This window comes from Cnephaeus nilssonii (genome assembly GCF_951640355.1).
Source record: "Cnephaeus nilssonii genome assembly, chromosome: 16".
In the NCBI taxonomy this organism is placed as follows: Eukaryota; Metazoa; Chordata; class Mammalia; order Chiroptera; family Vespertilionidae; genus Cnephaeus; species Cnephaeus nilssonii.
The window spans coordinates 23,277,244-23,300,417 of record NC_137087.1 but is presented as its reverse complement, the minus strand read 5'-3'; the positions used below and the strand labels follow the sequence as shown (position 1 = coordinate 23,300,417).

Below are 23,174 nucleotides of genomic sequence, written 5' to 3'. Positions count from 1 at the left end.
CCAAGACTTATTAACAAGATGACCACATGAAATAATGTAAGTTAAGCCTTAGTGTCCTCACCTGTAGAATGAGGATGGCAATACCTGTTTAAAGGTTGTTGTGAAAATTATATGAGATGCTGTACATAAAGCATGTAGGTAGTAACTGTCATCTAAAAATTATATTTACTATTAGCATTAATAATAGTTTCAAGATGACAGATGATAGAAAGCATAAACTATGTTATTCATTGCTATATTCATAGTGGTTCTTGGTCATAATGTATGCTTAGTATTTATTGATTTGAATGAATGTTTAAAATGATTGACTGATATATAAATAAATAAACATAAGAAACATGATATTGATCTATTTGAAGAAGATTTGCTTATGGTCAATAGAAAGATTTTAGAGATCTTTTTACACTAGACACTGAGCCATTGAAAATGTATAATCTTCATGTAGACAAAATATAGATATACAGGCCAAAGTTTACAAATCCTCTGATATCAATTAATGGTTAAATTGTATATTATATTTTTACTGACAATTCAATTTTCAAAATCCCTTTATTGAGTCATTGTTAGAGGTTCTTAGTGTATTTCAGAAGGAGATCTGGCTCATTCTGGAAATTCTTTTGATTTTGTAAGTCATGACCCAGCAGCCAGTTTCTGGAGAGTGCCTACTATGAAGAAAACATCTGTGATGCTGATATAAGAGCATCTGCAAGGAAGTGAAAGAATTCAATATCTTATGTTATCAATTATACCTTAAGTTCTTTTGGCAAATACTCTTATTTTATTTTCAAAATCACTCCAGAGTCTAATAAGCAATGATATGGCATTATACACATAGATCAAATAAACCATTTTCCATCCTGTTCTCTAGCAATGTTTCTGTCTATATACTGCTTTGTGAGGTAAACTATTAGACCAACACTTGTCTCATTAAAATTTTATCTTCTGCCATTCCTCCAGTTTCTTAAGTCTAATTCCCACTCTTTTTGTTTCCAAAGCCAGGTTTTTCCAGTTTAATTATGCTCAGTATGCAAACTTCACAGACAGTGAGCTTTATAAAGTTTATAGAGCTTTATAGAGTTTAGAGACTAACAAAGTTTATCATGGCCCATATATGTGAAATATAGACTAGATAGATTTCCACATTCTGATTATTATTTTCACTTTCACCATCAACTGCAATCTGTGTCTTGATAACAGGTTCACTTTAACATCCTATATAATAAAAGGCAAATTGACCAAATGGTGAAACGACTGGTGCTATGACATGCACTGACCACCAAGGGGCCACCCCCTGGTGGTCAGTGCACTCCCACATGGGGAGCGCCACTCAGCCAGAAGCCTTGAAGCGGACTCACAGCTGGTGAGTGCAGCGGCGGTGGTGGGAGCCTCTCCTGCCTCCGTGGCAGTGCTAAGGATGTCCGACATCCCCTAAGGGCTCCTGGACTGCGTGCGAGAGGGCACAGGCCAGGCTGAGGGAACCCCCCACCCCCAGTGCATGATTTTCATGCACTGGGCCTCTAGTTATAAAATAAGAGTACAATGGATTTATTCTTTCCTGATTAAAAGAAACTCTTTCTAGCATTGCTATTTTCAATGAACACTTTCAGGTTCATAATTCAAAGAGTTTCAGATTCTGTAGCATAAAGAGGTTCCACTTTAAAGAAAGTTGGATTCTGAAATTTTTCTTTTAGGCCCTGGCCGGACAGCTCAGTTGGTTGGAGCATCATCTTGAAACACTAAGGTTGCAGGTTCTATTTCCAGTCAGGGCATAGAATCAAGCAATGAATTCATGAATGAGTGGAACAACAAATCAATGTTTCTCTCTCCCTTTTATTCTCTCTCTTCCTCTATCTCTCTAAAATCAATTTAAAATGATAAAATAAATTAGCAGGTTATAATTTCTTTTAAAACTAAAATTTCTTTTCAAATAAAGAGAGAATAAGTATATTCTCTTTAAGTATATTCTATTTTATAGCAAGCCTACTTAACCTATTAAAAGTATTACTAATAATAGAGGAATATGAAAATTGTCCGGAATGCCATCACAGTAACAGTAACGACCAGCAGGCTGCATGGGACAACAAGGCCGGCAGGGGGGTTAGTGAGGGATGACCAAACGACTGAACAGCAGGCTGCGTGGGGTGACCAGGCCGGCAGGGGGGGGCAGTTGGGGGCAACCAGTCCAGCAGAGGGGGGCAGTTGGAGGTGACCAGGCTGGCAGGGGGTATAGTAAGGGGCAACCAGGCTGGCAGAGGAGGGAAGTTGGGGGCAACCAGGCCAGCAGGGAGGGGGGCAGTAAGGGGCAACCAGGCCGGCCTGGGGGGCAGTTAGGGGCAACCAGTCCGGCAGGGGGGCGAAGTTTGGGGCAACCAGGCTGGCGGGGTGGGGGGCAGTTAGGGGCAATGAGGCAGGCAGGCAAGTAAGCAGTTAGGAGCCAGCAGTCCCGGATTGTGAGAGGGATGTCCAACTGCCGGTTTAGGCCTGATCCCTGGCTAAACTGGCAGTCAGACATCCCCCAAGGAATCCTGGATTGGAGAGGGTGCAGGCTGGGCTGAGGGTCCCCCCCCCCATGCATGAATTTCATGAACCAAGCCTCTAGTTTGCTATAAAAACTGAATTTGTATATACATCTGCAATAGAAAAAAACATAAACAGGATCTAATTATGTGCAGTCAAAATAAATACTTATATAATGCAATTGGTATAAATTGAGAGTCACCAATGATACCTGCTTGAAGATATTCTCTCCTTCCCCATATCCCCCACTCCCAAACCCTACCAAATGTATGAAACTTTCCATTTCTCTTTATTTCTTTCAAAATGTTTTGCTTTACCTAAACCACCAAGATACACACAGGACATTTCACACTAATGAGCTAGAACAAGATAATGATTTTCAAAAGAAATAATTAAAGACAAGTTACATGACTCTGAAACTCTCTTCTATAATGACGATATTACTAGTAAAGGTTGGAATGTGTGGTGACAGAGAAGTTTTTCTAAAGAGAAACGGCCAAAGCTAATCTGGGATTCCCACCTTCCTTCCACACCCTCGCCAACATAAGTCTGGAAAGGGAGACTTCAATGGGACCATTTAGACAGCATGATACGAGGACCTGGCAACTGGACAAGTGTAAACTCTCTCCTGAGAAATCTCCTTGGCGAGGTGGCTGGCTAGTTTGCTGATGAATAGGCAGAAGAGGTGACTGAACTCCAATGTCTGAACATTCACTGTGGTCCAGAAGCCTCCTGCAAAAGATAGCTGGTCTGGGGTCATCTTGTTGTTGTTTTTTTCCAAGATCATTGCCTAGATTAGTAAATAAAGCTAAGCCGAGAGGAGTTATAGAAACTGCTGGACTTTGAGAATAAGCAGTCGCTACAGAAGAGACAATCACACGTATCTAGCGACCTGCTGGTGAAATAGAGAGCCTGCAAAGGCACCTGTGTCAGGTTTTCCACTGGCCCCTCCAGATTCACTCCCCACCATTTTCGCCGCACTCTGCCCCACAGCCCAAACGTCCTAGAGATGCTCCCTTGTTCCCTGCTTTCAGTGGGTGAGAGGAGAGTAAGGCTGGGTGTTTATTTTCTAGCTATTCCTCTCCGGAGTGGCTGTAAGTTTACTATGTTCCTCTCCTGAAAATCCTCAGCTCCTGACAGGCAGCCTTCTTCGTACAGCTGCCCTTCCAGGGTCCAGGAACCACTCCCCTCACTTGCTCCTTCAGGCCTGGGAAGTGCTAGCCCAGGGTCTTGGTCTACCCTTGTTGGTTCTCCTGAACCTTGCCCACAACTATGTAAAAAAAAGCCCTTTAATATAGTCTTCTCAAATTACTAGCTTGGCGCACCATGTTTTCTCTTGCTGGGACCCTACCCAATACAGTGAGTCTAGAGCCAGTTCCCCTTACCTCTCCTTCCCCTTGCTCCACGCCAGAAAGGGGGAGAAAAAGAAACAAAAGACCCAAAACATCTATTTCCCAAATATTGATCTCCTTCCTGCAACAGGGCTACCCTGTGGGAAATTGGGGTTCAATTTAAATTAAGTTAGAAGTTTTGACAATTATATTTCTAATAACTGATTAGAAGAGAGGGAATGACACTAAAGACCTAAGATGGCTGGAAAAGTTTTGTGATTGCATGACTTTTCATCCAGGATCAGGGAAAGAATTTAGCCCACCTTATAAAAGGGACAGTAGGAGCTAAAAATATAATTGCTTTATTTTACCGGGTTTTTTTTAATATCCTACTTTTTAAAAAAATATATTTTCATTGATTTCAGAGAGGAAGGGAAAGGGAGAGACAGGTAGAAATATCAGTGATGAGAGAGAATCATTGATCGGCTGCCTTCTGCAAGTCCCACACTGGGGATTGACCCTGAAACCCGGGCATGTGCCCTGTCTAGGAATCGAACCAGTGATTTCCTGGTTCATAGGTCCAAGCTCAACCACTGAGCTACAGTCCTTATTTACATATATTGGCTATTTGTTGTTGGGAAAGGAGAGTAGGAAGAAGAAGATTTGTTGAGAAAAATGTAGAATATTGACCATTCACAGAGAGCACACCTGAGGACAGTGCTTGAGTCAGTTAAGGGGATAACAGGGCATCCCAAGGGAGAAAACCTAAGGGCAATGAACCAGCTTCAGAGTGTTGCCTCAAACACACCTAGAATGACACAAATTTAAAATTCACAATGCAACTTCAAAGAAAACTCTCCTCTATTTAAAGCAATCATTCTAAGACTAATTCTAAATATATCTTTTTAAGTTTTGTGTATTTTTTTTTTTTCATTCAGAATACTGATGTGGAGGGGGAAAAAATCTCTACTAAGTGATTCGGAGGACAGGGTTTAAGTCCTAACTTTTTCACTTGCCGAATGTATGAACTTGGGCAAATCACATCCTCTCTATGGGGCTCATAAATTTTACCTCTTCTGTAAAATGGGGTACAGGAACAAACAGACCTCTTGGGGTCCCTTCCAGATCTGATCTCCATGTACCAACTGGAGTTGGGAGTACTTATTGCCTTCTGGTTATATATAGAGCTACATGAAGGACATTTTTTATTTCACTTTCCAGAAGGAAACACTACTGGAGGAATATTTCCAGTTGTTGGTCCCTAAGGAAGTAGCAATTTACCTGGTGAGGGAAGTTAGACAAAAAGTGGGAAGGACTCATTCACTGCCCTATCACTTGTGGGTTTTTCCTCTATTTTTCTCTCTGCCCTGTTGCTGCTTCATGGCAGAAGGCGAAGTCTCAGGGAAGCACTGAACGGTCTTCAATTTAAGTAGGAAGAAATAGGAAGCCTGTTTATGACCAAGCCTAGCCCCCTTGTCAACTTTTGTTAGTTTTAGTTTCCCTGGAAGTGAGGAGGGGCAAGTGACAGGCCACAACAAAAGCACAAAAGCAGGTAGGCACTGGTGGCAAAAGATATTCTCATCCTCAGTCCAATAAGCAAGATTTAAAATAAATTACCACCTGGTCTATGGATAATAGATGCATGAGCTACCACATCCTTTCAAAAATGCAGATTTAGTGAGTCATTCCTCTACAGACAATCAATGCAGAGATTTCTACAGTCCTTCAGTAGCTCTAATTAATGCTATCAAACAGAGCCTAGAAAACACCCAGGTATCTGACAGGCAAACTAAGTATTCTATATTCAAAAGGGAAACTATAAAATAACCATTTGAAATGTGCCTCTGAATCTGAAGCAGCTCCTGCCACTATTTTACTATCTCTTTAGGAGATTATACTCCAGTCTTTTATTTTTTTTTTATTTTTTTAGAGAGAGAATGGAAGGAGGGGGAGAGACAGAGACACATGGATGAGAGAGATACATTGATTGGTTGCCTCCCACACGCACCCCAACCTGGGCCCAGGATCGAGCCTGCAACCAAAGTGCACGCCCTTGACCTGAATCAAATTCAGGACCCTTCAGTTCACAGGCCGATGCTCTATCCACTGAGCCAAACTGGCTAGAGCTATACTGCACTCTACAACTTCAATTTGCAAGGGAGACTAGGCAATACCTTTGCTTCATTATTATTTAGCACTGAACAAAACCAGTAAACTTAGCTTAATGAAATGATACCATCTAGTTTGGCTTAGATGGTGTCAGTCTCAAATAATAAGATTTTATTTAATGACCTCTGCTCTCTTTCCCAAGGGTCAACATTCCCTCTCACTGAGCCTGTGCCAACTGGCCTATGCAGTAGATGAGACAGGCATCTAGGGAGTAATAAACCCCAGCTCTCTGGACTGGGGTGATTTGGACGTGGTGCTATCTATCAGTCCTAGACGTCAGGGAAGACTGATAAAGCAGCACAAAGCTCCCGATGAAGCACAGCTGAGTTGCAGGAGATTGTTTTGATGATAATCGGCAGAATCAACCATAAATTTTGGATGCAGAATTAGAAATGGCCTGTAAACATCAAATAATGGGTGTCTGAATTGAAAACGAAACTATCTGTTGCCTGTAATATTTCTTGCAGTCTGGCTTAGAGAGTTAGTAACGTGAGAGATAGGCATGATCCTTTCCAATGCCTGCTGTTAGAAGGCTGAGGATATTAACTCCTCCTTCCATCAGCCTTAAGGAAACAGAGCTAAATGAACTCGCTAGAAATCGTGGGGCATGAGATACAGATTTAACCTTATGCATTCAGAACTTTACGGGTTAAGAAAACACACAGAGAAGCACAAGCCTTGCGTGAGAAGAAGCACACCAGCAAGCACTAAAGGAATGAGCTCAAATGATTTACATCAGTCGCTCATTCACACTCATCTGAATATTTTACAGGGGTCCTCACACTTTTTAAACAGGGGGCCAGTTCACTGTCCCTCAGACCGTTGAAGGGCTGCACTATAGTTTAAAAAAAAACTATGAACAAATTTCTATGCACACTGCACATATCTTATTTTGAAGTAAAAAAACAAAACGGCATAAACACCCGCATGTGGCCCGGGGGCCATAGTTTGAGGACGCCTGTTTTAAAAAATGAAACTTGACTTTCTTGTACCTGATTGTAGGGAGGTGTCAATTTTGTGCGAATATACATCAAATAACTATTGAAAGATATGGAAATTTGTGGACCCATGATAATTGAAGGTAGCTATTGTTGAAGCTGGGCTATGAATTAAAGGATTTTTTAGACCCTTTATTAAATACTAGTAGGTAAGAATCATGTGTGATAAACACATTTTTAATTAAGTGTAATAATTTATAAATAACAAGTGGGCTGCTTGTTACAAGTATGTGAAAAAAATTTTCTTCTACCATTCTAGAAGTAAAACATCTTTTCTGCTCTATTAATATGCCTATTAAACCTTTGTTCTTATAGAAAGAAACTAAAGTCAAAATCAGTGGCTTTCAAGTTCATGAAAATTTACTATTACCCCTGCTAAATCAATGTAAACATACAATCCATTTAAGAAAAACTTTGCTTTTTGTAACAACTTGTTGAAGAATAGAAGATACTGATCCCTGTGGGTTCTTGGTACTGTAATTAAGTGGAGATTTTTTCATATTGATATAGGTTATATTGTGCATGAAGGGAGACTAGGCAATACCTTTGTGGTAATGTGGGTGGGAGTAGGACAGTGCTATTCAAAATACTGGACAAGAAATGCATGAGCACCAGCACTTCAGCATGGGCAGGGAGCACTTCAGAGTCAGCAGGGTAGGAGCCAGTGCCTGTTACTATGAAAGTATATATATGTAATCAGTCCTCTGGTAGGGACAGGGTGCTACATGTTAGCTCATAGACATGTGCCACTGGAGAGATGAAAGGAAAAGATATACCTGGCAACTCTTTATAAAATAAGCATTATGCCTCAACTAGGAAATTTCTCCACTCAAAAAAATTGTTCCCTATCCCCACCTCCTTGACCCGACAAGCCAGAAATACTGAGGATATAGAGAAAAAAAGCTAATAGATGCCCTGCCTGGTGTGGCCCAGTTGGTTGGGCGTCATCTGGTATACCAAAAGATTGCTGGTTTGATTCCTGTTTAGGACACATGCCTGGGTTGCAGTCTCAATCACCGGAAAGAGGGCGGACTGGAGACAGTCCATCGATGTTTCTCTCTCATGCTGATGTCTCTTTCCCTCTCCCTTCCTCCCTATCTAAAAGTCAATTAAAAAAAACAACTAAGACAATATTAATTCTGAATTAATATGTAAAACCATGGCCAAATTTTTCAGACTATGTGGAGGAGAAGCAAAGGCTAAAGAATAGCAATAACATAACAGCAATAATATCAAATGTTAATAGTTTACTTAAAATGTACCAAGCACTAGATCTATAGACATTATTTTATTGAATTCTCTCATAGACCCTATTAAATAAGTACTGGTTTGTCACAAACAATACCTCTGATAAAGAGATAATATCAAAATATACAAAGAACACATACAGCCCAACAACAGAAAAACAAACTATCCAATTAAAAAACAGTAGAGGATCTGAACAGATACTTTTCCCAAGACATACAGATGGCCAACAGATATATGAAAATATGTTCTACTTCCCTAGCTATAATGAAAATGAGAATCAAAACCACACTGAGATATCATCTCACACCTGTTAGAATGGGTATTATCAATAAGATAGGAAATAAGTGTTGGAGAGGATGAAGAGAAAACATAACCCTTGTACACTGCTGGTGGGAATGTAAATTGGTGCAGTTTCTATGAAAAAATAGTATAAAGCTTCCACAAAAAGTTAAGAATAGAGCTACCACATGATGCAATAATCCCTTTTCTGGCTATCTACCTGAAAAATGTGGAAATATTTATTCAAAAAGATATATGTAGCCCTAGGTTCACTGCAGCATTATTCACAATGGCCAAGACATGAAAACAACCTAGTGTTCTTTGATCAATGTTTAGATAAAGAACATGTGGTACATATATACAATGAATATTACTCAGCCATTTGTGACAACATAGATGGATCTTGAGAGTATGATGCTAAGTGAAATAAGTCAGATGGAAAAGGGCAAGTACCATATGACTTCACTCATGTGGGATATAAAACAAAAAGTAACAAATGAACAAGCAAAATAAATTCACAGATACCAACAGCACCACAGGGGAAGGGATGTGAGGAGAGGATGAAGAGGTTAAAGGGGGTCAAACATCCCATATAATAAAATCCTAATATGCTAAGTGTCCAATCAACTGGTGACCGGTCGACCATTCAACCAATCAAAGAGTAATATACTAATGATATGCTAAGGCTGCTCAACCGCTCACTATGACATACACTGACCACCAGGGGGAGACACTCTGACCGATAGGTTAGCTTGCTGCTGGGGTCAGGCAGATAGGGACTGGGAGAGACAGGGCCGGACACGCCCTGAGGCCCTCCCGCGGTCCCTCCCCAGGTGGCCAGCCTCCCTCGAGGACTGGGTGAGATGGCCCCGATCGGCCCCAATCTTTGGCCAGGTGGAGGGACCCCACCCATGCATGATTTTGTGCACTGGGCCTCTAGTATGATGATAAAAGACTAGACTTTGGGTAGTGAGTGAACACAATGAAATATACAGATGATATAAAGTTGTACACCTACAACTTATAGAATGTTATTAAACAATGGTTTATGCCAAGAAATTTAATTTAAAATAAATAAGCTGGTGGAGTCACAAAAAGAAACAAAATGCTCTTTAAATTATTAGGTTAGCAGATATTAAATAAAAAGAACCTATGTACAAAAAATAAAACCAATATCCCAGCCAAGAAAATATGGGACAAGAGCGGTGTCAGACACAAACGAGGACTATCAGACAATGATAGAAGAGGCACAATCTTATACAGAACATAAGTTAATTTCTTTGCATTCTTGGTGCAGTGGAACCTGAGTTTAATATCAATGAACCACTAGAGCCCTAGCCAGTTTGGCTCAGTAGATAGAGCATCGGCCCATGGACTGAAGGGCCCTGAGTACGATTCTGGTCAAGGGCATGTACCTCAGTTGCTGACTAGATCCCAGGCTCCAATGTACGTGAGGCGACCAATGTGACTCTCTCACATCGATGTTTCTGCCTCTCCCCGCCCTTCCACTCTGTCTAAAAAAAATCAATGGAAAAATACCATTGAGGGAAGATTAACAACAAGGAGCCCCTCTTTAAAACCCATCAATGTTTTCCCTTTGAAAGATTTTAACAGGACCCAAGCCCTTACATCCTTAAAGCTCCCAATGGTCTTATATGTTAAGGCCATGATTTGGCCTCTGCCTAACCATGCCTCCAGCTCCATCCTCAGGCTCCCTTTTCACTATTTGTGCTCCAACCGTTAAGCCTTTCCTAATTCTTAAACATGCCATTCCCTCCCCCTTCAAGGGGTTCTGCTTATGTTGATATCTCAAATCAAAATTCTCTTCCTATTTCCCAGTCCCTATAATCTTACCCTGGTTATTTCCTCCTCATTCTTATAATCTTATTTCCAATGATGCTTCTGCCAAGAAGCCTTCCCAGGCTCATAGCTCTCACAATGCTTATTGCAGCTTATAAGTATAAATTCATTTTTGTGATTGACTGATTAATATGGATCTTCCCTAACAAATAAACTAGAAATACTAGGAGGGTAAAGGACTAAGTCACTTTTTTTTTTTTTTTTTGGTGTTAGTCCTCACCCAAGGAGGATATTTTTCCATTGATTTTTAGAGAGAGTAGGAGAGATGGGGAGAGACAGAGAGAAACATTGATGTGAGAGAGACAAATTGATTGGTTGGGTGCCTCCTGCACTCGCCCTGACCAGGTCCAGGGATCCAGACTGCAAATGAGGTCCATGCCCTTGACCAGAATGGAATATGGGACCCTTTAATCTGAGGGCTAAGGCTCTATCCACTGAACCAAACCAGCTAGGGCAGGACAGAGTCAGTTTTGTTCACCACACTCTCCCCAGGACTTAGTATATGCCTGGCACTTACAAACTGCAATAATTACTATTGAATATGTTAATTAATTAATGACTCATACTTATTAGGACACTGTGTATATTTATGAGAATACTGGGACTGAATGGACCTTGTTACAATCAAGATATTTTTTTTCCAGTGCAAGCAGTAATTCTTACTCAAGCAGTAAACCCTTACCGATGTTTATTTCTATATGAATGGGCTACATATTACACTCATCCACTATCACCTGGGACATGTTTAACTTGGAAAAACTACGAAATATATAAGAATTAACTGGGAAGATGGCAAAACTTCTATAGGACTATTTTGTAAAATAAATTTTAAACTGGTTACATTGTACTTAACAAATATAAATTATGACACATTTACCTATTAAATCTATTTTACCAGTTGCCTGTGTAGCTTTAGTTTACCAAATGCTGATTTTATTTTATTATTTTTTTAATAAATCTTTATTGTTCAGATTATTACAATTATTTCTCCTTTTGTTCCCCCATATCTCCCCATCACCCGGTTTCCTCCCCTCCGTTGTGCTTATCCATAGGTGTATGATTTTTGTCCAGTCTCTTCCCATACCCCCCACACAGACACCCCTTTCCCCCTGAGAATTATCAATCCACTCCCATTCTATGCCTCTGATTCTATTATGTTCACCAGTTTATTCTGTTCCTCAGATTTTTAATTCACTTGATTTTTAGAATCACTTGTTGATAGATAGGTATTTGTTGTTCATAATTTTTATCTTTACTTTTTTCTTCTTTTTCCTCTTTTTAAAGAATACCTTTCAGCATTTCATATAATACTGGTTTGGTGGTGATGAACTCCTTTAGCTTTTTCTTATCTGTGAAGCTCTTTATCTGCCCTTCAATTCTGAATGATAACTTTGCTGGGTAGAGTAGTCTTGGTTGTAGGTTATTGCTATTCATCACTTTGAATATTTCTTGCCATTCCTGTCTGTCCTGCATAGTTTCTGTTGAGAAATCAGCTGACAGTCGTATGGGTGCTCCCTTGTAGGTAACTAACTGTTTTTCTCTTGCTGCTTGTAAGATTCTCTCTTTGTCTTTTGCCCTTGACATTTTAATTATGATGTGTTTTGGTGTGGTCCTCTTTGGATTCCTCTTGTTTGGGGTTCTGTGCGCTTCCTGAACTTGTAAGTCTATTTCTTTCACCAGGTGGGGGAAGTTTTCTGTCATTATTTCTTCAAATAGGTTTTCAGTATCTTGCTCTCTCTCTTCTGGCACCCCAAAAATTCGGATATTGGTACGCTTAAAGCCATCCTGGAGGCTCCTTATGCTATCCTCACACTTTTGGATTCTTCTTTCTTTCCGCCTCTCTGGTTGGGTGTTTTTTTCTTCCTCATATTCCAGATCTTTGGTTTGACTCTTCGGGTGTGGTGGTCTACTCTGTATATTCTTTATTTCAGACAGTGTATGCATAATTTCTGACTGGTCCTTTTCCATTTTTTTGGTATTCTCATTTAGGTCCTTGAAGGTCTCTTCAAGTTTCTCAGCGGTTTTTAGAAGATTCTTGAGCAACCTTATAAATATGGTTCTGAACACTGTGTCGTCCATTAGTTTGCTTTCATCTATCTCTCCTACTTGTGACATATTTCGATGTCTCCACATTTTGCTGCCTCCCTGTGTTGATGGAGTGGCTTTGTGTGGTCGGTGACCTATAGGGGCCAGTAGCTCAGCTTCCCCAATCACCCTAGGTGGTCGCTCTTGGTACTCCCCTTTGTGGGCTGAGTGGAAAGTCTTGGTGTAGTTAAAAGCCCTGATTGCTGTTGGTACACTGGGAGGAATTGACCTCCGGTCCAATTGGTTGTGAGGGCCTGCTGTGTCTATAACAGAAGAATTGCTATGCTGGAGACACAGTAGGGCTTTGGTGCTCACTGAGTCTGCCTCTTGAATGTGTCCCTTATGAGAGTGGTTGAAATCTGGTGTCGTCCACACCAACAGAAAAGTCACTCTCACTCTCCGACCGATGGCCGAGAATCCCGTAGGCGTCTGGGTCCCCCGCATGTCCCCAGAAACTGGAGTTCAGAGTGGTTGGGATTGTTGGTATCACTGGCGGGAATTGATCTCCAAGCCAGCTGGCTGTGAGGATCAGCAGTGTCTCCGCTGGGAGAGCTTCTGTGATCAGCTTGGATGGGGCGGAGTCTCAGGATGGCGCAGACAAGCTTTGGTTTCCTGTCTGCTCCTCCCTAAGAGGGGCGGTTTTTCCATGCCCGAATTAATGGCTGCGCGCCTCTGAGAAAAGGCAGCTTTCGAGCCTCTCCAGTTTCTCCCCAGCTGGGGCTGGATTTCAGTGTAGACCGGAGGTTTTGTTTTTCTCCCGAACCAGAAATCCAGTCACTTGGAGGGCTGTGCTCAGCTTGGATGGGGCGGAGTCTCAGAATGTCGCAGACAAACTTGGTTTTCTGTCCGCGCCACCCTAAGAGGGCCGGTTTCTCCGTGCCCTAATCAATGGCTGCGCGCCTCTGAGAGAAGGCAGCTTTCGAGCCTCGCCCGCTGCCAAACAGACCAGTTTCTCCCCGACCGCAGCTGGATTTCAGTGCAGTCGGGAGGTTTTGTTTTTCTCCCAAACGAGAAAGCTAGCCACGCAGCGTCTGCTGCCCTCCCTCTCCGCGCGCTGCAAGCAAGCCTGCCGCGTATTCAGCTGCCCGCCCTTTCCGCGCTCATGGATCTCCGCACCTCCACAGCTCCTGAGGCTCAGCGTCTCCCTCTCTTTTCTTCTCTAGTTGTAGGTTTTCCACTCTGCCAGCTTTCCGGTGGTTCTGGATGGTGTGCGCTCTGTTTTCCAGTTGTAGTTTCAAAATTGTTGTGTTAGGGAACAATTAGGTGTTTACCCTTATGCCGCCATCTTGGTTTCTTCCCTCTTTTCCAAATGCTGATTTTAAATGCCACATTTTCTTTAAAAAGGTATCTATTCTATATAATAAAGAGGAAATATGCTAATTGACCATCATGCCCTCAAAGATGGCGGCACCCACAGCCAATAAGGAGGGAATATGCTAATTGACTGCCACACCCTCAAAGATGGTGGCGCCCACAGCCACAAGATGGCGGCGCCCAGTCCCCTCAGCCCCACCGGGGCAGCAGGTGTGTGACACAGCCAGGCCTGCCCCCAGGCAGGTCTGGCCGCTCTGCACACCTGCCTCTGGAGTCCCCCAGACACCCCAGCCCCCCAGCCACCCAGTGCTGGCCCGAAGTGCAGGTAAGCCTCAGATGTCGGCTGCCCAGCAGTCCAGGGCCAGCCCGAGGTGCAGGTAACCAGGGCCGGCCGAGGCTTGCACTGCCGGCAGTGGCAGCAGCAGTGGTGTGATGGGGGCATTGCCTTCCCCTAATCGCCGGGTTGCCTCCGGCCCCTGAGGGCTCCAGGACTGTGAGAGGGGGCAGGCCATGCTGAGGGACCCCCCTCCAGTGCATTGAATTTTCATGCACTGGGCCTCTAGTGTACATATAAAACACCTTTAACATTAGCTTGTAAAGGAATTATTTTGTCTGAAGGTGGGTAATTTAAATTTGGTCTGCACTAAAAATGGTACTTGAAATCAACAATCATTTATAAGAATTATTATTGCCATAGTGGCTATTAATATTCCTTGTGTTTCATTATTTTCCATTTGTGACCCAGCATCAATAATTCATATAAAGCATAATTTTATGTTTTTAAGAATCACATGGCAGAGACTCGCGCAGCCCACAGCCCACAGCCCACATGCTCAGTTCTCTCCTGCTGACTGGAGGCAGTAGTGCCTGTAGCATTAAGGATGCCTCAAGACAAGTGATCAATTTTCAGCCAGCCCACCAGGCTACTGCTTGTTGTTGTTAGAGATACAAAAAGAATTATTAGACTATGTTTTTGAAATAAGCCACAGGCCATCAGATTTTGCTAATATTCATAAAGTCACAGAGAATCTTGTGCTGGAATTAGCCCTTCTGGTCAACCACCACAAGGAGATTTTTGTGCAAGGAGGTGTCCTGGCCCAGTTCAGTGTTGTCCCCTTAAATCTGATTGACTGAAAGCAGGAAGGTGTGTGGACTATGTGGTGACCGGAGCTTGGTCAGCTAAAGCCTCAGAAGAAGCCAAGAAGTTTGGGACTGTGAATATCATCCACCCTAAACTTGGGAGTTATACAAAAATTCTAGACCCAAGCACCTGGACCCTCAGCCCAGACACCACCTATGTGTATCACTGTGCCAATGAGACTGTGTAAAGTGTGTGGAGTTGATTTTATCCCTGATGTCAAGGGAGCTGTGCTGGTTTGTGGCATGTCCTCAAACCTCCTATCCAAGTCAACGTTTCCAAGGTTGGAGTGGTTTTTGATGGTGCGCATTTTTGATGGTTGGCTCTGCGGGGGTCACAGAGCTGGTCATCTGTGATGACCTGCTGGGGGTTTGCCCTCAGAGAGTGCCCCTCAGTCCTGGACTACAAAGTGCAGGCCAGAAACAACTCCTGGTACCACGCACTTCCCTGCGTCAGCATCTAGTCATGGACTTGGTCCTGGAGTGGATTAAGAACAATGATTGTGCAGCAGCCATCAAATCTCAAATGATTTATGATATCATTGATAATCCTCAAGAATTCTATGTATGTCCAGTGCAGCCCCAGAACAGAAGCAAGATGAATATAAGGTATGCATTAAAATTTAAACTAACTTAACAGCTCATAAACTTAACCACAATATTTTTTCTCCAAGGAACATGCTTATTGTAGATTCTTCTCCCCTCCCCAAAAGACCAGCAAAATATCCACAGCTTTGCAAAGCTTGTGAGACTTAACAGACACCTTCATTTTGACTTGAACTGGAAGCATTAAAAAACACACACCTTACTTTAGCTTTTCTAATGATTCCAGATTATGTTGTCTTGGCTGCTACTTTTTCCAACTAGATCTCAATATTCAAACTTGCCCATGGACTTACACAAAGTGCAGTTAATGTTTCTGGAGACCCACAAACTCGTAGCATTGAGGGTGGAGGGTCCACTAGGTGCTGAATCCTGATTCTTTTCAAAATGACAGCAGTGGGGGGCGTCTGGGCTCCACAGCTGTTCATTCAGGTCAACCTTGACCATGTGGTGAGTATTTAAGTGTTCTAGGCCAGTGGTCGGCAAACTCATTAGTCAACAGAGCCAAATATCAACAGTACAATGATTGAAATTTCTTTGAGAGCCAAATCTTTTAAACTTAAACTTCTTCTAACGCCACTTCTTCAAAATAGACTCGCCCAGACCGTGGTATTTTGTGGAAGAGCCACACTCAAGGGGCCAAAGAGCCGCATGTGGCTCGCGAGCCGCAGTTTGCCAACCATGGTTCTAGGCTAAAGTGCCAATTGGAGATCTTTATACTGTTATTCTCATAAAGAGATAAAAGTGACAAACCATATGTTTATATAGCAATGTCTGTTTTTAATACCAAATAGTTGATATCACTACACATTTATAGTTCTAATAATGCAGTTCTCAGTGATATATGGAGAGACTTTGGGAATTGTTAGAATCCTTGACCATGTACATTACAGCAATATATTTTCAACAGTTCTGTCTCTTCCTTCTATCCTCCTTTATGAAGCTGCTTCACAAGATAGAAGCTCCCCACCATGGGTGATATTATCAGGAGTACTTGCAGTATCTAGAACAAACTTCTAAAGATCACCTACCTACCCAAATCTAAGCAGCAGTCTGCCTAAAAGTCATTCTATTTAGGTTATTACTTTTCCTAGAGGTTCACAGGAGTGTTAAAGGGTTTTCAACAATTGCTTTTAATTGACCAACAGAATATAGAAAACAAAAGAATCACAGTAAAATCAACAGAAATTACTTCATTTTTATAAATCTGGAAACTGAGTCAGAAACTCGCCAAAATTCAATAGCTGGTTAATGACAGAGCTGATATGAGAGTTAGGTTCATGATCTATCAATGTTGGATATCAAATGGTAATCCAGAGATATAGTATTTTTATATTCTGAAATTCCTACCAAGAAATTTTCTTATGGGGATTTTCAGCTTAAAATAAATGTATCCAATTAAAAATTACCTAATTATCCACATCAGTTTTAAACCAGGAACTGTGCTATTCTCTGTATGTGCTTTATCTACTTTAGTAGCCACTCTGAGGTAGAATACTAGTATTCACATTTTGAAGAAGAGAAAATAGATTCATTAAATTTTTATAAGTGGTAGGGTACATACTATCTACATGATACTATACACTACATATTCTAAATGTTTATCATTACTTTAACATTTTTATTGTAATATCCTTTGAACTCGAGCTGTTATTTAGATGCCTATTAAATAGGCTCATGGCATCTGCTCTGTTGAAATGTCAGTATAGTAAATATTTCTGAAACTACATAAAAAAGCACTTCAATTTATTCCCTGTACTGGGATCACATTCCGCACCTTTCCCCCTACTTTAGCTATATCAAGTTGGTTCTCACATGAGACATTAGTCACCAATACAGTAATACACAAGCAAATTTCAAATTGTGAGTCACTAAAGATCAAAGTTCCCACTCACCTTCTGTTGAGACATCCATTTAATTCAAACTAGTACATTTTAATACTAAGCATTTAAGATCAAATTACCTGCCAGAAGTAGATCCTAAAGAACCTGGTTAGAGCAAAATTAGACAGTGGATAAGAAGGGCACAGAAATAGCATGATAAGAGAAAAGATCCCACAAGACTCCAATCAAATGAATAAAATTTTAGGCCTTAAACAACAACCATCCTTTACTTGAATGAATATGGAAAATGTCATAGGTGAAAATCAAGTATTAAGGATTTTTAAAACAGAGTAGCCAGAAAGACCAAGTAAATATTAACAAGGAATGAATGAATGAATGAATGAATGAATGGCACAAGGTTTCTGAGGCCTTGTGCAATGTGACAAAGTAAAACTGTTCTCAACTGAATGATCACTCTCCAACAGTGCCAATTCTTTCCCCAAGTCCACAAATGTTCTGAGCTATCTAGGTTTTTCATTATTATCCTTTTTATAATCCTTCATTATTATTCTTTTCTTTTTGTACAAACAGTCTAGAAACAAACAAATAATAACTATTCTATGTGTTTAAAGTCTATTGACACAATTTTAAGGAAAAACAAAATTGGAAATAGTGAAGAGCCTATAAATATGTTATTTTGTACTGAATAGCAAGGTCAAGAATGTCAACTTGTTGACCACCAAAGTGCCTCAAAGCAATTGTTTTCTTTCTTTATTCTCTATGCTTATTCCCAATTCCTCGGACCCAACCAAAGTCCCACCACAGAGGAGGCATATTTCTTGAAGCTGGAAAATAATTTAAATATATCACCCTAACACTTGTAGGGTAAGTGTTGTAAGGCAAAATGTCTTCAGCTAAATGATACCTATGTGGTGATTAAATTATGGTTCCCAGGATGGCAATCCTACATTTACACTACACAAGCAGCCCAAAAAGATAAAGTTCACCGCCTCAATGGATTCAGCAATAAAAAGGAGCACATTTAAATACTAAAGACATTGTGCATGAATAAATAGCAAAATAAAGGAAACCTTTAAGTGCTTGCCAGCAGTTGAACCCATAACCATTCAATTTCCCTTTATTTGTTCTTCTTAATAACCTTTTCCCCTGGGTAATGCTGGGAGAGAACAGTGCCATTGTAACCTTGAATTTGGTATAAATCCAATAACACATATTGACCCTGGCAATAGGGATGTGTGTGTGTGTGTGTGTGTGTGTGTGTGTGTGTGTGTGTGTGTGTGTGTGTGATTCCTGTTTTTAAAGGACAATTTTTTTAAAAAAGGAAAACCAAATCAAAAGTTTAGGGCTTGCTCTTTCTAAAGTGTCTATTATTGTCTTTGCTCTGGGCCTCAGGTTATTTATTTCTGCTCATTTTGGAGAGATGGGGCAGGGGTCTTCCTGGGTTGATACTTTCTTCAGTCTACAAATTGACTTAAGCTCATGGAATACAGAAAATAAGCTAAACTAAAAATTTACATAATTATTTACATAATTTCATATCAGTCACCTCATTTAATACTCCCCTGAATCTTATCATGTCAACAAAACAGGTATTAGAGTCCTTGTAAATTACTATAGATTTGTTCAGATATGACCTAGATTGGCCTTAATATATATATTACCACAAAAAGACTATTAATACTGTTTGGTAATTAGTTCAGCAGATATGAAGTATCCATTTGCAGGGGCTGAAACTTTCAAAATTGCTTATGTCTCCATTGTCAATGAAGAATTAAAGCTCAGAAATACCAATCATTTAGCCAACACATATTACTCAATCTCCTCTAAGTTTTCACTAAAATACTCATAAACACACACACACACACACACACACACACACACACACACATATATATATATATATATATATATATATATATATATATATATTTACATATATATATATATTTCAAAATTAATAACAGTCAATAAGTATGTCTGGCAGTTAACATATGTTTAGAATTGTTGACTATCATTTAGTATAAGTTCTGTTATTTTTTTAAGTGAGATGATTTAAAATTTGTTTAAAAAATGCTAGGCAAAAAAATAGCATAGGTAGTTTTTAATATATGAGAAAATTATGAAAATGATATAAGAATGATAGAAGATTATGAAACTCTATAGCTCATTGCAGGTACAACTATTTTAGGTAATCAAAGTGTTGACTAATCCAATAAAAATAAGTAGCTCTTTCTACATAGAGTTTGAGATTACACATCTCATAAAATACTGAAGAGAAAATAGAGGGAACTAGAGATAGTACACTGAATTCTAGGAGTTGAGGCCCTAACAGGTAAACTTCTATTAGCTTAAATGATTATACAAAAAGATTCTAATATCAGTGCATAGATAGTACTATAGTAATTTTGCCATATAATTCATCTATTCAAAATCTCAGAAAGCCCAAAAAATAAATATTAAAAAGAATATTTAAGGCCTATTAAGCCATATTGAAAGAGAGCCTACTAGACATCTACAATTGTTCTGTGGACCCTTTGCATTAGTCTATCATGCATACACAGATCTGCAGGGGGATTCAGCCAGCTAAGCAAAATAAAGTGTACAACTCAAAAGAATGTAATTCAAAGGTAATGTGTATGTATGTGTATATATATATATATATATATATATATATATATATATATATATATACACACACATACATATACATACACACACACACACACACACACACACACACACACACACACACGCTGGTTCTTAGTAAAAAGGAAAGGGGGAAAATGCATGGTTTAAAAATTACAAAGAGAACCTAAACTAAGTTTGACAGAATCAAAATGATCTGCCAATGACTCAACTCACTGTCAGAATAAAATTCAAACTCTTAAGGGAAAATTAAAATAATCTGGAGCCTCTGAAACACATGATCCACAAGGTTTAGCTTACAATAAAAATTAAGTAGGCATGTGAAGAATCAGGAAAAGGTGAATGCTAAAAACTAAAAGAACCCATAGCAATAGATCCAGAGTTGTTCCAGATAATGGAATTAACAGACAAGGATTTAAAAATGGCTATGATTAATACTTCAATGAAAATGAATAATAAATAAATAAGATGTATGAAAATATAGAGTAACAGAAAAATTGAATATATAATGTATACAATGGAGATGTTAAAACTGAAAAATATAATATCTGAAGCTAACTCACTGTACAGGAATAACAGCAGATTGGACACAGAATCTAATGGAATTAGCAAATTACAAGCACAAGAGTAGAAGAGAGGACCACAGGCATGAGCAAAAGAGAAATGTGGGACACAATCAAAAGGTCTTGCATACATTTAAGAGGAGTCTCAAAAAGAGAGTTTAGAGAGAATGAGACTAAGGCAATCAACATTTGATAAAAAAGAATGGCTATGTATTTTACAAATCTAAAGAATGAAAAACCCACAGATTCAAGAACCTCAGTGAGCCCCAACTGGGATAACTTTAATAAAAACAGAACTAGGCACATCACAGTTTAATCACACATGAGCAAAACAAACATAAAATTTAAAAAACAAGCTGAGAAAAAGAGTCAATACTTTTAGGGAAACAATATTAATGTTCTCTCTCTTCCCAATAGAAGCTATGAAAGCTAGATGACAGTTAAATGGCACCTTGAAAGTGATAAAAAAATAAAAATCTTGAAAATCTAGAATTCAATATCTAGAGGAAATATCCTTCAAAATAAGTTAAAAAGAGAGTCTAAGATAAAAACTGAGAGGATGTATTGCTAAATGTCACTTCCTATAGGAAATACTAAGTAAATACTGTTAAATAAAGTTGAATCACCAATATTTTGGTGGCACAGAGCACAATATCGAGGGAAAAACATATGTACAAATGACTGAAATATTTAGAAGAATTAGATTCTGAATGTGAAAAGTAATAACTTAATCCATGTATTCTGCTTATTTTCCTCTTTGATTTATGCACAATAGTGATAAATGTTTTTAAAACATGCTGAGCTATCAAAAGGGCTCTTTCAATAAATATAATAAAAAGATCATAAGAGCCCTAACCAGTTTGGCTCAGTGGATAGAGCATCAGCCTGTGGACTGAAGGGTCCCAGGTTCGATTCTGGACAAGGGCATGTACCTTGGTTGCAGGCACATCCCCAGTAGGGTGTGTGTAGGAGGCAGCTGAATTGATTTTTCTCTCATCGATGTTTCTAATTCTCTATCCCTCTCCCTTCCTCTCTGTAAAAAATCAATAAAATATTTTTTAAAAATCATAAGAGATAAAAGAAGCAGTGTATCAACACTTATTTGGCAGTGTTTTATTATTTTGTTTGCTTTCTTAGTGGGATATAAGTTAATGATGTATCTTGCTATCCATTGAATTATACATTTGATAAAACACAGCAATACTTTTAAAAAATGAAATCTGTGGATATAAAAAAGAAATCCAAAATCAATTCTTTGTATTAAAAACAATGAAATAGCAAAATATTTTAGGCATTTACTATGAGGAAATGAAAATAACACAAAAGGAATAAATGGGATAAATAAGGTATGGCAATTTTCAAATGTTCCTAGTAAACGTAAAAATATTATTTAAATTTAAATATTTTAGAGAAGTATAACACAATTTTGGCTCAAAAAGGTAGACAATCACCAAAGAACTACAGCTACACAAAAACTGAATGAAGACATTTTAAAATTATCTCCATTAAATTATCTCTGAATTTAACTCAATCCTCTACAAATTTATACATTAACTTTAACAGTTCTATGTACTCTATAATTATACATACAATAAATTTAACAAAATATTAGCAAATCATATTCATTACTATATAAAAAGAATAAGTCATCTCAGTCAGCTAAGCTTTATCACAGAAATGCAAGGTTTGTTTAATATTCAGAAATCAATACCACTCATTACATTAACAGAATAAAGGCAAATAAGTATATGATCATTTAAATATATGTAGAAAAAAGCATGTGAGAAAATTCAACACCCATTTATGAAAAAAATAACTCAGTAAACTAGGAATAGAAGTGAATTTTCTCAACCAAAGGTAAGTCTATATGTAATATGAAATGTGTTTCTTTTTTTTTTTAAGATTGTAATTAAGACAAGAATGTCCATTCTCCATACCTCTATTCAATATTATGCTGGAGGTCCTAGCCAATGCAATGAGGCAAGAAAAATTTTTTTAGAGAAATATTAAATATAATGGAATAAGAAAAACTCTCAGAAAACATGATTCACAGACATGATTATGTATACACAAAAATCACAAGATATCCATTATTGAAATATTAGAGCTAGTAAGTTTAGTCAGATCATAGGCTACAAGATATATGTAAGAAAAAAAGCAACACAATTATATGTGTATTTACCAGCAAGGAACAAATGAAAAACAGAATTTGGAGAACGATATCATTTGAAATATCAAATGTCATAAAACACTCAAGGGTAAATTTAACAAAAAAATGAATAAAACTTAGCACTGCAAACTATGAAATATTTCCAAGACAAAGTAAATAAGTCTTAAGTAAATTGATACCAATGACTTAATATAGATTGGAAAAGTGAACACAGTTACATTGTCAAATCACCCAAATTTAATCTATAACTTTAATATAATCTCAATCAAAATCTTAGCAGGCTTTCATTGTAAAAATTGTTAAGCTGATTCTAAAATTTATATGAAAATGCAAAGAATCTAGAATAGATAACACACTCTCAAAGAAAACAACAAAAAACTTGGAATAATAACAGTACTTGCTTTAAAGAC

At 38.9% G+C, this 23,174-nt stretch overlaps 1 protein-coding gene and 1 pseudogene across 4 annotated transcripts in view; one reads left to right on the top strand and one right to left on the bottom strand.

The window, feature by feature from the left end:
* CTNNA3 (catenin alpha 3) overlaps window positions 1-23,174 on the bottom strand; it is a 1,396,025-nt gene that overhangs the window by 647,383 nt on the left and 725,468 nt on the right. The gene's annotated exons all lie outside the window — the stretch shown is intronic.
* LOC307112488 (phosphoserine aminotransferase-like) overlaps window positions 1-23,174 on the top strand; it is a 121,684-nt pseudogene that overhangs the window by 6,925 nt on the left and 91,585 nt on the right. The window contains exon 2 of the transcript in view: window positions 14,712-15,547. The product of the transcript in view is annotated as a phosphoserine aminotransferase-like (transcript). The remainder of the gene's footprint in view (window positions 1-14,711; window positions 15,548-23,174) is intronic.